We start from the raw sequence: 14414 nt of genomic DNA on the forward strand, positions 1-14414 counted from the left end.
AGCTCCCAGAGACAGCCACAGCCAATGGTCCCCCTCATCCTAGTCTAGGTGACCCCCTGGATAGCTAATCTGGTTCACTCTCTCCCACCCCAGTCATGGCTCCCTGGAAGCTGAGAACACCGGTCTCCCAGGCCAGAGGAGGAGGCTTGGGCAGTATGGCAGCCCGGAGAAGGGGCCTGGGTTAGGTGAGCTGACCTGGCTGGTCTCCAGCCCCTAGGGTGCCTCTCCTGCTTTTCAATCTGAAATTATGTCTCCGTCAGTAGTGCCTGCTATGTGCCAGGGAGGATGCCAAGTTCTGGGGATAGAGCAGTGAGCAGGACCGTGGGAGTTCTTCCTGGTTAGAGTTGCAGCTCGGTGGGAGACAGACATTAAACAGAGCACACAGGTGCAGCCCTGAGCTGCAGCAAGTGCTCTGAGTTGGTAACGAGGGCATTCAGGCTGGGATGATGGTCTGTCTCTCATAGAGGTGACCTGAGGAAACCAGAAGGACACACTCCCTTTACCTTATACCTCTCAGCCCAACCACTGCACCTCCAGAATTCCACCAAGCCCTGCTTCCTTCTCACACCCCATTCTGTGCTCCCAACACTGTACCAGCCCACCATCCACATGGTGGTCCACTGCTATTCTTTCCTTTGGAGCTTCCCCACAGTTGATCCCTGGGAGGCAGTGCAGTGTTCCCCATCTGTAGATGAGAAAACTGAAGGCCCAGAGAGGGGTAGTGCCGGATCACACATGCCCCTGCTCAGGGAGCAGCCCAGGGGAGATGGCAGGCAGGTGGAGGAGGAAGCGGTGGTGGCATTGCTGTAGAAGAAGCAGGGGATGACATCAGGAGGTGGGGAGGGGATGCCTGTGGCCTGAAGGACTCACGCCTGGAGGAGGGCTTCCTGCTTTACCCAGCCTGGGGCAACCACTGGAAAATCGGGTTTGGCAGCTTCAGCTGGGCTGCAGGGCTGGAGGAGAGGTCTAGACCACAGGCAGGAGGCCTGGAGGTGGGCCTATCCTCTAGCATGGAGTGTGGCCAAATGGTCTCATTGGGGGAGCGTTTTATAATACTGGGACCCTTTGGAGAGTGTGGGCTGAATTCAGGAGCCCAGAGTTTCCATTCTCTGGTGTGACATTTAGAAACTCCTGCCCCTTTCTTGGCCTCAATGGCCCCTCCCAGAAAGTTGCTCTGGAGGATCAGTTTCTCCACTTCCAACTCCTGCCCTTGGGGGAGGGCAACTCCTGTTTCCTAGGAGTCTGACTCAGGCACAGGAGCACAAAGCCAGTGGGTAGGGGCTGACCAGACAGCCCCTAGGGCGCCAGGATGGAGGTCCCTTGTCACCAGTGGGTCAATGGCCGGAAGCCCAGCTCCAGCCCCACAATGCAATACCGGTTACCCCACCCTTACCAGTGCCCTCATCCACACCCCCACTTCCGGCCTATGTTCCTTCCTCACCTTCAGGGAAAGCTGCAGGGCTCCCTTGGGGATCTCCCATATCTCCTCCACTGGCTCCCTGCCCTGTGCTTAACCCTCCCTCTCTGCCCATTTGGGCAGGCCAGTCTCCCAGTAAACTTTCTTTTCCTGGACCTGTAGGCAGTCCAGGGAGGAAAGGAAGCTGGGTGGGAGGGCTGTAAAGGAGCCTGCTTTTCCTCCTGCCCTCAGATGTTGTTGTTCAGTTGCTAAGTCGTGTCCGACTCCGCAACGCCATGAGCTGTAGCACGCCAGGCTTCCCTGTCTTTTACCATCTCCCAGAGTTTGCTCAAACTCATGTCCATTGAATTGGTGATGCCATCCAACAGTCTCATCCTCTGTCATCCCCTTTTCCTCTTGCCCTCAATCTTTTCCAGCATCAGGGTCTTTTCCAATAAGTTGGCACATCAGGTGGCCAAAGTATTGGAGCTTCAGCTTCAGAATCAGTCCTTCCAATGAATATTCAGGGTTGATTTCCTTTAGGATTGACTAGTTTGATCTCCTTGCAGCCCAAGGGACTCTCAAGAGTCTTCCCCAACAACCACAGTTCAAAAGCATCAGTTCTTCAGTGCTCAGCCTTCTTTGAGAGGCTTAGGGGAGGCGGGTGGACTGAGTGCATGGGCCTAAGACTGAGCTTCCCAGGGCATGTCTCATACCTGGCAGCCCCAGGTGAAGTAGGAATGCTACCCTTGACCCATCCAGCTGGCTTCTTCCTCTGCCTTCAGCGAATTCAGAGATAAGAACCTAGAGCAGATATTTGCATTCTCTGGAGGACAAACACAAGAAACTCATGCCAAGTGACTTCTGATTGTTGTCATCATGTCAATGACAAATTTATGAAACAAAAATCACAAAATTCTGGATGCATAGACTCCATAGTCACAGAATCTTAGTATCACAGAATTCTAGCATGGTGCAATGCAGGTAACAGCATCTTAGAAACACAGAATTCTGGCATCAGTGAGTCCCAGATGACAAGGCTAAAGTATCCTTGAGATGGAAGTCTTGAGAAGTCAATTAGTAAAGGGTGGAGGTCTAAATCTGGGAATTCCCCACGGGGGATGCGCACAGTAGTTCTCACATGAACTTGAAGGAGGAGGCAGAGCTTGGGACACATGAGTTTAGTTAAGCTGAGGTAACACACCTGCAATAAACCAGACAGAAGACAGACCTCTTTCATAAGGACACATTCCTGGTTCCTGAGGGTGAGGGGAATGAAGTGGCAGTGAGAAGAGAGGGGGAACTATATAAACAAAGAAAATACAACCTAAAGAAAGATGAAGTAGCAAAATACACTGGCCCTAATGCCTCCAGCTTCTCCAGGATTGGGGTGAACATCAGCTCAAGACATTTTCAAAGGTTAGTAAGACTATTTACCGCATTGGAATGGGTGACCCATGGCTGGTGTTTTTTGTTTTTTGCCAGAAAGGTACCAAACAGAAAATAGTTCGTATCCTACATTTTTCTTGGGGCTGCTGGCAGGAGCAACCCCTTTCTAAAGAGATGCTGATCTTGGAGAAACATGATGTACACCTAAGCCACTTTGTAGGGTGGGGCTCACAGCCCCCAGCAAGGCCCTGATAGGGGACCTTGTAGAGGGCGTCTGTCTGGGGTGGTGCCTGTTGGGGGCGGGCATCTCTATGGAAGGAGCCAAGTTTGAGGCAACATTTTGTATGGGGACCCTTGTCTGATTATGGGGTTGGTTACTCAGTAAACAACAGGGATATTTACCTAGCATTTCTGGGAAACTACTGCAAACTCAGGAACCCAGAAGGAGTGGCTCCAGAGAAAGGCAAATGCCAGGCCCTTCTGGGCATGGGAAATGGGGCAATGTCTGATGCAGATCCTCCTGCTCAGCTGCCTGTCCTTGGATTCAGCCTTGACCTCTACCCACACTCCCACTTGCCTCCCTCTCTCTGCTTGCCTGCTGCTCTACCTACCTACACCTGCTGTGTGTTCTTTGGTAAATGTTGTCCCCTCTCTAGGCCCCAAACCTCCTTTGCTCTTTTTTTGAAGTCCTAATTGGGTCCTAAGTGCAACTTTTAGTATTTTATAGTCCTGCTTTCATCCAGAGCAGTTTCAGCTTCAGATATCTCCATTCTCAGCTTCCAGAGAAAGTGTCTGGCAGCTTCGGGGAGGAGGCAGGGAAGAAGGAATAGAAATGGTGCTCACGACATGCTATATGTGTCAGTGTCCATGATGAGTGTTTTTATAACACGCATCACTGGGCATCTTACGCAATGCCCACAAACACCCTGTGTATATAAATCATTGCTCCCATTTTATAGATGAAGGAACTGAGGTTCAGGGAGGGTAAATAACATAACCTCAAATCATTCAGCTAGAGAGCAGTAGAAGTGGAATCTCAACCAGGTCTGTCTTAATTCTGAGCGCTGTGATTTCAGATTAGCATTATTTCATGCGGCTTCATTTGGTAAAATGGAAGCCCATGGATCAGAGTTTCAGGGAGAAGTAGTCTCTCCAGCCGGCTCTGAAAGGTGACAAGTTCCACTTAGAAAAGTTTGCAGTCAGGACTGACAGCTCATACTGTGAAAAAGCTGAACTGAGACTCCTTGTCTTGGGAACTCTGGGTATGCTCCAGCTCAGATTGGAGCTAGCTGGACTGGGTTGAATGTGAGGAGGTTGGGTTGGAGAGTGGTCCTGGTTGAGAGGCTGCTGTCACTGTTCCTGGAGATAGTGTGTATATGTTGGGGAGGGGCTGTGAATGGAGGCTTCTTGACTTTCTGGGATGGGCTAGCCTTTGCCCGCTGAAGCTGGAGCTGACTGATAGGCCTCCAGGGCTTGCGGCATGGGACTTTCCAGCTGGGATGGCATCATGGCATGTTGGCACTAGTCTCACTACCTTGAGAATCCCAATACTTTTTGGATCACCAAGACTCAGCAATGTGCACAACTGCATCAGGTAACTGACTCAAAGGAGGTGGAAGGATTTCAGCTAGATACCTACCCCTGGTCTGTCCAAAGATGGGTCATCATCGGGGGCTGAGAAATAAGGAAGTCACTGATTCATAGGGTCAGGACTAGGGGCACCTGGTGGGGGTGGGGGTAGTCATCTAAAAGATCCTTCACTGTAAGAGTGAGGAAAGAGTTTGAGGTCCAGAAAGGGAACAGGACTTGCCAAAGATTGCTTGGTGGATACACTGACAGAGATGTCAGGACTAAAAGGTTCAGATTTTGTATACTGGGAGCTTACAGAGGCAGGGCACAGACCTCTACAGGCCTCATGGAAAATATATAGGTGGGGGACTTCCCTGGATGTCCAGTGGCTACCACTCCATGCTCCCAATGCAAGGGGCCCAGGCTGGATCCTTGGATAGGGAACTATATCCTGCATGCCACAACTAAAATTTTCTATGCTGTAACTGAAGATCCCACATGCCACAGTGAAGATCAAAGATCCTGCATGCAGCAACAAAGATCCAGTGCAGCCAATTAAATAAATATTTATAAAGAAAGAAAAGGTATGCTGCTGCTGCTGCTAAGTCGCTTCAGTCGTGTCCGACTCTGTGCAACCCCATAGATGGCAGCCCACCAGGCTCCCCCGTCCCTGGGATTCTCCAGGCAAGAACACTGGAGTGGGTTGCCATTTCCTTCTCCAATGCATGAAAGTGAAAAGTGCAAGTGAAGTCGCTCAGTCGTGTCCGACTCTTAGTGACCCCATGGACTGCAGCCCACCAGGCTCCTCCATCCATGGGATTTTCCAGGCAAGAGTACTGGAGTGGGGTGCCATCGCCTTCTCCGAAGAAAAGGTATAGGTGGTTTTAAAGGTGGACTTAAAGAAAGGACAACGTTTTAGCTGATGCAAAGGCGTAAAAGACATTCCTGGCTGAGAAACGGCAAGAGCAGCCTCTGGAGGGGGCACCGATTGGCCACCTGGGATGAATGAATTATCCCAGAAGGAAGAGAAATCTGATGCCCAGTGATACAAGGCTCAGGGCTGTTTGTGTTCTGTGCGCAATCACAGAGGTGGAGGCCACAGGGATACAGGACCCAGAAGCAGTTGAAGGCCAATCTGAGGAGACCAGGGCTGGGAGACTCTTAGCAGTAGGGGTGGGGGCAGCTAGACTGTCACCACCCCAGGGCGCCAGCTTTTCCTTTAATCCTAGCCTCGACAGGACCCAGGCCCAGAGGTCGGGCCCAGCAAAGGGGAAGCGATTACACCTTTCCCGGCCAGTGTACACACCTCCTTCAGCAGCTTCCTTTGCACTTCCTCACAGCCTCCGATCCGGCCACTGGGCGGTGACGAGAGAGGGACTTCCTCCGCTTTAGGGGTTTGGAGGCTGTGAGCCTATCCAGTGTTGCTGTGATGCAAATCCGCTCTGGATTATTCCCGGACTTTCTTCCGTAAAGCCGGACGCACCCGGCGCCAGAGCTGGGCTGGAAGTGTCTTCCTCGGCCCTGACCCGGGGAAGCCAGGGCCTAGAACGGGGTGGGGTGTGGGTGGGGTGCCTTTCGCGGCAGCCCTGGGATAAAGGTGGCGGTGGGAGCCCGGGGTGGGATTCGGGGCGGGTGGGAGCAGGGTTGTAATTAACGCACCGGAACGCCTGATGTGGAGCCGGAAGCAGTGGTCTGGAACACCACCAAGAACCCAGCTAGGAGTGTGAAGGGTGGGCAGCTGGAACTCAGCTCCGCGCCTGAGGTTTTGGAGAGATTTGAGGGTGTTGGACTCGGGACCATGTGTAGCGGTGGAGATCGTGGTGGGTATATGAGTGGCCTGTGAGGGGCAGCCCCAAGCCTGAGCGTGGCTTGGTCTCGGTACAGACGTGGTTTGGACACCAAGACCGAATTTGAAAGATCACTGTTCCGCAGGGAAACCAAAGCTGGAGTTACAAGCATCTGAGGCCTGAGAGTCTGAAACTGCTGGGGGAGGAGAGAAGAGAGGACAAGGCGGGTGGAGGGTGCTGGGTGCTGGGGCTCCAACTTAAGGAAACAGACCTGCAGAATGGTATGAGCAGTTTATAGGAAATGCTATCCATACAAATCAGCATGTATGTATAGGTATAAGGAGAGGCATTTACTGAATGACTACTGCATCCTTGACCAAGGATACTCAACACATTGACAAAAAGAGGACTGCATTTGCTTTTTTCTTGTTACTTTTATAATCAGAAAAGGACAATACAGCTCTTTTTATTTAAAAAACAAAAAACAGTAGACCTAGTTTTCAGCCGTACAAAGCCTACTTACTGTTTGGCCTTGGAAAATTTGCTTTAACTTCTACAAGCCTCAGTTTTCTTATCTGTAAAATTAAGAATAACAGGGACTTCCCTGTGGTCCAGTGGTTGAGAATCTGCCTTGCAATGCATGGGACTCAGGTGTCATCCCTGGTGGGGGAACTAAGATCCCACATGCCACAGGGCATGAGCTACATGAGTTACATGAACTAAGCCCATGAGCCACAACGAAATCCTATATGCTGCCAAATAGATTTAAAAAAAGAAGAAGAAAACCTAGGCCAGGGTCCGTGGATTTGAGGATTAAATGAGTTGGGACAGCAAAGGTGCTTGGAACAGTGTTCAGCAAGTTGTAGCAGTGAAAACATAGCCTAGTTTGGGGGTGAGGATGGGGAGCAAAAAGTCTTCTGGAAGAGTGGAAATCAGAGTGGAGTCTTAGAATATGAGTAGCAGCTTGTTGGTGGAAGAGGAAGAAGGGAAGAATGTTAATGACTGAGCGGACAGCAGGAGGAGGAGCAGGTGGGTGAGAAACGTGAGAGTGAATTTGGGGGAAATAAGGAGGCGTGAGGTGGGGAGTGGAAAGAGATGAGATTAGAAAGGTAAGCTGGGGCCAGATGTTCAAGGTGGAGGCTCAGTTCCTGAGGCTGGTTTCCTTTCTAAGAACTGTTGAATTTTCAGCAGAGGCAGGAGGAGATAGGTTCCTAGTGGGGCAGTGTGGGGGCAAGGAGACCTGTGAGGAGAAGGGTAATGGCTTGAACTATGCGGCACCGGTGGGGTGGGAAGAAGTGGATGGGTTTGAGAGATTGAATAAGAGGCAGATCTTGATTTCTAACTTGGGTCCCCAGGGTGCTGCTGTTCTCTGAGACAGAGATCAAGGGATCAGAAAGAGTAACACATTTGAGGGGAATCTGAGTTCAGTTTTCAGCATGCCTTTGACCTCTGAACAGACCCTCAATAATTGAGGTCCTGTTGTCCCACCCGGCAATTACTCTGTCCATAAGATGGGAGGGGTGTCTCCAGCACTACTGGCTGGCTGTTCCTTGGCCAGAACTGGGTAGAGATCTGTGTGGGGAGGCTGGGTTGGGGGTGCTGCTACCAGTGGGCCAGACCTGGGAGCATTCCTTTGTGGTTCTGGACTGCTCAGCAGTTTCTTTGGGCACAATCATGTTATAGGAACGTGAGGACTGAGTTGTCAAATCGTTCCCATAGAGAGTCCCTGGAGGGGGGCAGTGGGCTTCCCAGGTGGCCCTAGTGGTAAAGAACCTGCCTGCCAATGCAAGAGACATAAAAGATGTGGGTTCAATCCCTGGGTTGGGAAGATCCTCTGGAGGAGGGCATGGCAACCCACTCCAGTATTCTTGCCTAGAGAATCCCTAGGACAGAGGAGCCTGGTGGGCTACAGTCCACAGCGTCGCAAAGAGTTGGACACGACTGAAGCGACTTAGCATGCGTGCCTGGAGGGCGCCAGTGCTCTGTGCTGTGGAGATTACTGTGTCCATTTTATAGCTCAGGAAGCTGAGGCTCAGGAATTGAGAGTCAGAGCTTGGAAGTGAACAAAGTTCTGCGTGATGTCTTCTCACAATTCCAGCTGCCACATCATCAGTGGCGACATTAGATTTAAGAGGGTATGGAAAAGCACCACAGCCATGGCTCCTTGAGAAAGAAATGCAGTCTAGAGGGGTTCTGGGGACTCAGGAAGGAGGCAGGGAAACTTCCTGGAGATGGTACAATATGTGAGGTCATAGAAGCATAATCTCGTCTGTCTTTCCAGCCAGTGGTCATTGGCAATCAGCCACTGCCTGAGGTGAGGGAGACCTTGTCATCTGAGGGGCCTTTAGGCAGAATGTGTCCACAGAGCCCCAAAACTGGCAGGCTGGAATTCCTTCAGTCATTTCAGGCCTGAAATGCAGGTACTTCTACCTCAATCTCTGGCATCCATCAACCTGAGCATCCTTTCTGTACTGGTACTTCACTGGCCGCTGGAATCCTAGTTAGCCTGTTCATTTTTATATCAGGGTTCAGCACAAGTTTCTGTTCTGTTCCCAGGTTTTGTTTTACTTAAAAAAACCTCTTGTGACGAAGTGATGAATTCTTTCTAAGGGAGGACTGACAATTAAAAAAAAACCCTGATCTTTCTGTGAATGGTTGGGGAGAATTTTTAAGATACACACAAAAAAATGTTGCTAACCTTCATCTGTCACTTACCAAGTGTTTTTTTTTCCAGGTGTCCAAATAACTTGCCATGGTAAGGGATGGCCAAATTTAGGAGCTGAGAAGGGGTAGTTTAAAAGAGAAAACAAATGTTTAAATAATATTTGGTCAATGTAGATAACACAAGCAAATAAAAAAAGAAAAAGATCAGGCATCCATCAAGAGAGAAGTACTGCTAACATTTTAAAGTATTTCCTTTTTTTCATTCCTGGGCATATGTAGTTTTCTTTTACATGGTTAATATACTGCATAGACAATTTTGTGTCTTGCTTTCTTATTGAATAAAATTGTAAGAACTATCTCTTGATTTAAAACCATTAAAAAAATTTTAAATGACTGCATAATCTTCTAGTATATGGAGTTACCATATATATACATTTTTACCACTCCCCCATCCTTAGACATACAGGCCTTTTCTTTCTTTCCTTCCTTCCCTCCTTTCTTTCTTTCCTAAAATATTTATTAATTTTTTATTATCTTCTTGGTTATGTCAGGTCTTAGCTTCAGCACACAAGATCGTCCACTGCAGCCTGTAGGCTTCTGTCTAGTCAAGTCACGAGGGCTTAGTTGCCCCATGGCATGTGGGATCCTAGTTCCCCGACCAGGGATCAAACTCATGTCCCCTGCAATGGAAGGTGGATTCTTAACCACTGGACCATCAGAGAAGTCCCTCTTTCTTTCTTTTTTATTATAAAAATGCTGTGATGAAAATCTTTGTACATATATCTTTGTCTGTATTTTGGGTTATTTTCTTATAGCTTTTTCCTCAATCAGCAAGCTAAATGACACAACCAGAGGCTCCATGACAGTTCCTGCTGCTGCTAAGTCGCTTCAGTCGTGTCCGACTCTGTGCGACCCCATAGACGGCAGCCCACCAGGCTCCCCCGTCCCTGGGATTCTCCAGGCAAGAACATTGGAGTTGGTTGCCATTTCCTTCTCCTTTGCATGAAAGTGAAAAATGAAAGTGAAGTAGCTCAGTCGTGTCCGACTCTTCACGACCCCGTGGACTGCAGCCTACCAGGCTCCTCCATCCATGGGATTTTCCAGGCAAGAGTACTGGAGTGGGGTGCCATCGCCTTCTCCAATGACAGTTCCAAGGCACCATCAAAAGACCAAAAAGTGGGAGTGGCCCAGTTCCTGGAAATCTCCACTCCTTCCCCAAGATGCTTCCTAATGTCCACTTGACTTCACACTCCAGGATGTCTGGCTCTAGGTGAGTGATCACACCATTGTGGTTTCCGGGTCATGAAGACCTTTTCTGTATAGTTCTGTGCATTCTTGCCACCTCTTCTTAATATCTTCTCTTTCCATTAGGTCCATACCATTTCTGTCCTTAATTGTGCCCATCTTTGCATGAAATGTTCCCTTGGTATCTCTAATTTTCTTGAAGAGATCTCTAGTCTTTCCCATTCTATTTTCCTCTATTTCTTTGCATTGATCACTGAGGAAGGCTTTCTTATCTCTCCGTGCTATCCTTTGGAACTCTGCATTCAAATGGGTATATCTTTCTTTTTCTCCTTTGCCTCTAGCTTCTCTTCTTCTTCTTCTTCTTTTTTTTTTTTTCTAGCTTCTCTTCTTATCTCAGCTATTTGTAAGGCCATCTAGAGCCAGACATCCTGGAGTGTGAAGTCAAGTGGGCCTTAGGAAGCATCACTAGGAACAAAGGTAGTGGAGGTGATGGAATTCCCATTAAGCTATTTCAAATGCTAAAGGATGATGCTGTGAAAGTGCTGCACTCAATATGCCAGCAAATTTGGAAAACTCAGCAGTGGCCACAGGACTAGAAAAGGTCAGTTTTCTTTCCAATCCCAAAGAAAGGCAATGCCAAAGAATATTCAAACTACTGTACAATTTCACTCATCTCACACGCTAGCAAGGTAATGCTCAAAATTCTCCAAGCCAGGCTTCAATGGTATGTGAACCGTGAACTTCCAGATGTTCAAACTGGATTTAGAAATGGCAGAGGAACCAGAGATCAAATTGCCAACATCCACTGGATCATCAAAAAAGCACGAGAATTCCAGGAAAACATCTACTTCTGCTTTATTGATTATGCCAAAGCCTTTGACTGTGTGCATCACAAACTGCAGAAAATTCTTCAAGAGATGGGACTATCAGACCACCTGACCTGCATCCTGAGAAATCTGTATGCAGGTCAGGAAGCAACAGTTAGAACTGGACATGGAACAACAGACTGGTTCCAAATTGGGAAAGGAGTATGTCAAGGCTGTATATTGTCACCCTGCTTATTTAACTTATATGCAGAGTACATCATGTGAAATGCTGGGCTGGATGAAGCATAAGCTGGAATCAAGATTGCTGGGAGAAAGATCAATAACCTCAGATATGCAGATGACACCACCCCTTATGGCAGAAAGTGAAGAGGAACTAAAAAGCCTCTTGATGAAAGTGAAAGTGGAGAGTGAAAAAGTTGGCTTAAAGCTCAACATTCATAAAATGAAGATCATGGCATCTGGTCCCATCACTTCATGGCAAATAGATGGGGAAATAATGGAAACAATGAGAAACTTTATTTTGGGGGGCTACAAAATCACTGTAGATAGTGACTGCGGCCATGAAATTAAAAGACGCTTGCTTGTTGGAAGAAAAGCTATGACAAACCTAGACAGCATGTTAAAAAGCAGAGACATTACTTTGCCAAGCTATGGTTTTTCCAGTAGTCATGCATGGTTTTGAGAGTTGGAGTATAGAGAAAGTTGAGCACCAAAGAATTGATGCTTTTGAACTGTGGTGTTGGAGAAGACTCTTGAGAGTCCCTTGGACTGCTAGATCAAACCAATCAATTCAAAAGGAAATCAGTCCTGAATATTCATTGGAAGGACTGATACTAAAGCTGAAACTCCATTATTTTGGCCACTTGATTCGAAGAACTGACTCGATAGAAAAGACTCTGATGCTGGGAAAGATTGAAGGCGGGAGGAGAAGGGGATGACAGAGGATGAGATGGTTGGGTGGCATCACCGAATCAATGGACATGAGTTTGAGCAAGCTCCAGGAGTTTTGATGGACAGGGAAGCCTAGCATGCTGCAGTCCATGGGGTCACAAAGAGTCAGACATGACTGAGTGACTGAACTGAACTGAACTCCCCAAGATAGTTGGAATAATCCTCCCACTCATTAGTCTAGGAAATTACTGAGCCCATAAAAGCTAGCCACACTTCATTTCAAGGCTGCCACACTTATCCTCCTTGATGGCCCACATTCTGTCTATGAAGTGTATTTCTGAAGAAATCACTTTGTTTCTCATCGAATTCTTTCTGCGATGAGACATCAAGAACCTGAGATTCATTAGGTCCTGAAACCAGTACTGTGGGTTTTGGTTGGGCTCCAGTCCCAGCCACATGGGTTAGAGTCCCAAACTGGGTTTTGACCTGGTTTGAGTCCCAGCACCTAGGTTCAAGTCCCAGTCTGAGATAGACGGTTTTAATTCTTTTAAAGGTTGTGCCCTGTCCCCTTTCCCTCCTGTTTCAATGTGATTCTAATGAGCCATGTCCACCTCTGAATTCCAGGGATGGGCATTAAGACCCTGGCATGGTCAATCATTGCAGGAATTGGTTTAGTGATGGGCATTTCATCCAAGTGGGGCAATGAAGGCCTTTGACTGGAACAACTGGGAGGCAGAGGCCATCTCTCCTGTTAGGGAGTTGGGAATAGAGACAGTGAAGCTAAAGAATGCAGGCCTGGAACTGACTGGTGACTTTTGCCAACCAAGGGGAGAGTCCATGTAAGACAGAAGCCAAGACTAGTTAAGTGGTGCCAGGAAATGGGGAAGATATACTGAAGACTTTGAGCACTTGGATTCAGCTACCTTACTGTACATGAGGTAATTAATCCACCCCTCCCCACTTTAAAGCCAATTTGAACTAGTTCTCTGTTATATGCAATTGAAAAAGTCATATGGTTTTGCATGGTGTTCAGAAAAAAGTGCCAAATTGTTACGGAATCATAGGTTTCGAAATTTGAAGGGTCTTTACAGTGTTCTTCATTCATGTTCTATAATATAAATCTTCCAAGTATTTGAATCAGGTCTTTGCTTGGGTAATTCCAAGGGTGGGGTACTCACTACTTACAGAGGTAATCTTCCATTGAGATGGGAGATAGATGTGTTCCCTGTGGGAAGATACTCCAAGATAAGATAATGGCAGGAGCTGAGATAAAAGACAAAGGAACAATTCAGTATTGTGGAGCATTTTCTTCCAATTAAAAAAAAGAAAAAAGTAAAAGAGAAAAAAAAAAACAACCCAGTAAGAAGAACAGCAAAAAAAAAGAGACCACATATTTCTCATTCCTGAGGTCAAGAAGACCTTCCTGACTACACTGCACAGAATGTCTCCTCAGGGGCCCAAAAGGGAGGGGGCACCACCCCATAGTAGATGATGTCACATAGACCTCTGTGCTAGAATCCATCTTGGCTAAGAGAGACTTGTACACATAGGCGAGGACACTGAGAAATATACCAGATACAGACTCAGACCCAGGCAAAGCACGATGACTGGCCAGAGGAAACAGAAGAAATGCCTCATATGAGTGGTTGAAACTACCACAAAGGCATGACTCTCTATCTGAACCCACCCACATCTGTCTCAGTTCAGGTCAGTCACTCAGTCGTGTTTGACACTTTGTGACTCCATGGACTGCAGCACGCCAGGCTTTCCTGTCCATCACCAACTCTTGGAGTCCACCCAAACCCATGCCCATTGAGTTGGTGATGCCATCCAACCACCTCATCCTCTGTTGTCCCCTTCTCCTCCTGCCTTCAACCTTTCCCAACATCAGGGTCTTTTCTAATGAGTCAGTTTTTCGCATCAGGTGGCCAAAGTATTGGAGCTTCAGTTTCAGCATCAGTCCTCCCAATGAATATTCAGGACTAATTTCCTTTTGGATTGACTGGTTTGATCTCCTAGCAGTCCAAGGGACTCTCAAGAGTCTTCTCCAACGCCACAGTTCAAAAGCATCAATTCTTCGGTGCTCAGCTTTCTATATAGCCCAGCTCTCACAACCATGCACGACTACTGGAAAAACCATAGCTTTGATTAGACGGACTTTTGTTGGGAAAGTAATGTCTCTGCTTTTTAATATGCTGTCTAGGTTTGTCATAGCTTTATCTTCCAAGGAGCAAGTGTCTTTCATGGCTGCAGTCACCATCTACAGTGATTTTGGAGCCCCCCAAAATAAAGTCTGTCACTGTTTCCACTGTTTCCCCATCTGTTTGCCATGAAGTGATGGGACCAGATGCCATAATCTTAGTTTTCTGAATGTTGAGTTTTAAGCCAATTTTTTCACTCTCCTCTTTAACTTTCATCAAGAGGCTCTTTAGTTCTTCTTCACTTTCTGCCATAAGGGTAATGTCATCTGCATATCTGGTGACACATATCTATGCACACATAATTTTCCCCCAATAAGGCCTTTATTTGTTTCACTACTACTTGTCTCTTTGTTGAAATTTATTTCTGCAAATCAGACAAGCCAAGATCTTGTCATTGACCCTCATGGTCTAGAGATAGGGTTCAGTGCTCTCACTGCTGGGGCCT

Source organism: Bubalus bubalis, chromosome 6 (assembly GCF_019923935.1).
Source record: "Bubalus bubalis isolate 160015118507 breed Murrah chromosome 6, NDDB_SH_1, whole genome shotgun sequence".
NCBI lineage: Eukaryota > Metazoa > Chordata > Mammalia > Artiodactyla > Bovidae > Bubalus > Bubalus bubalis.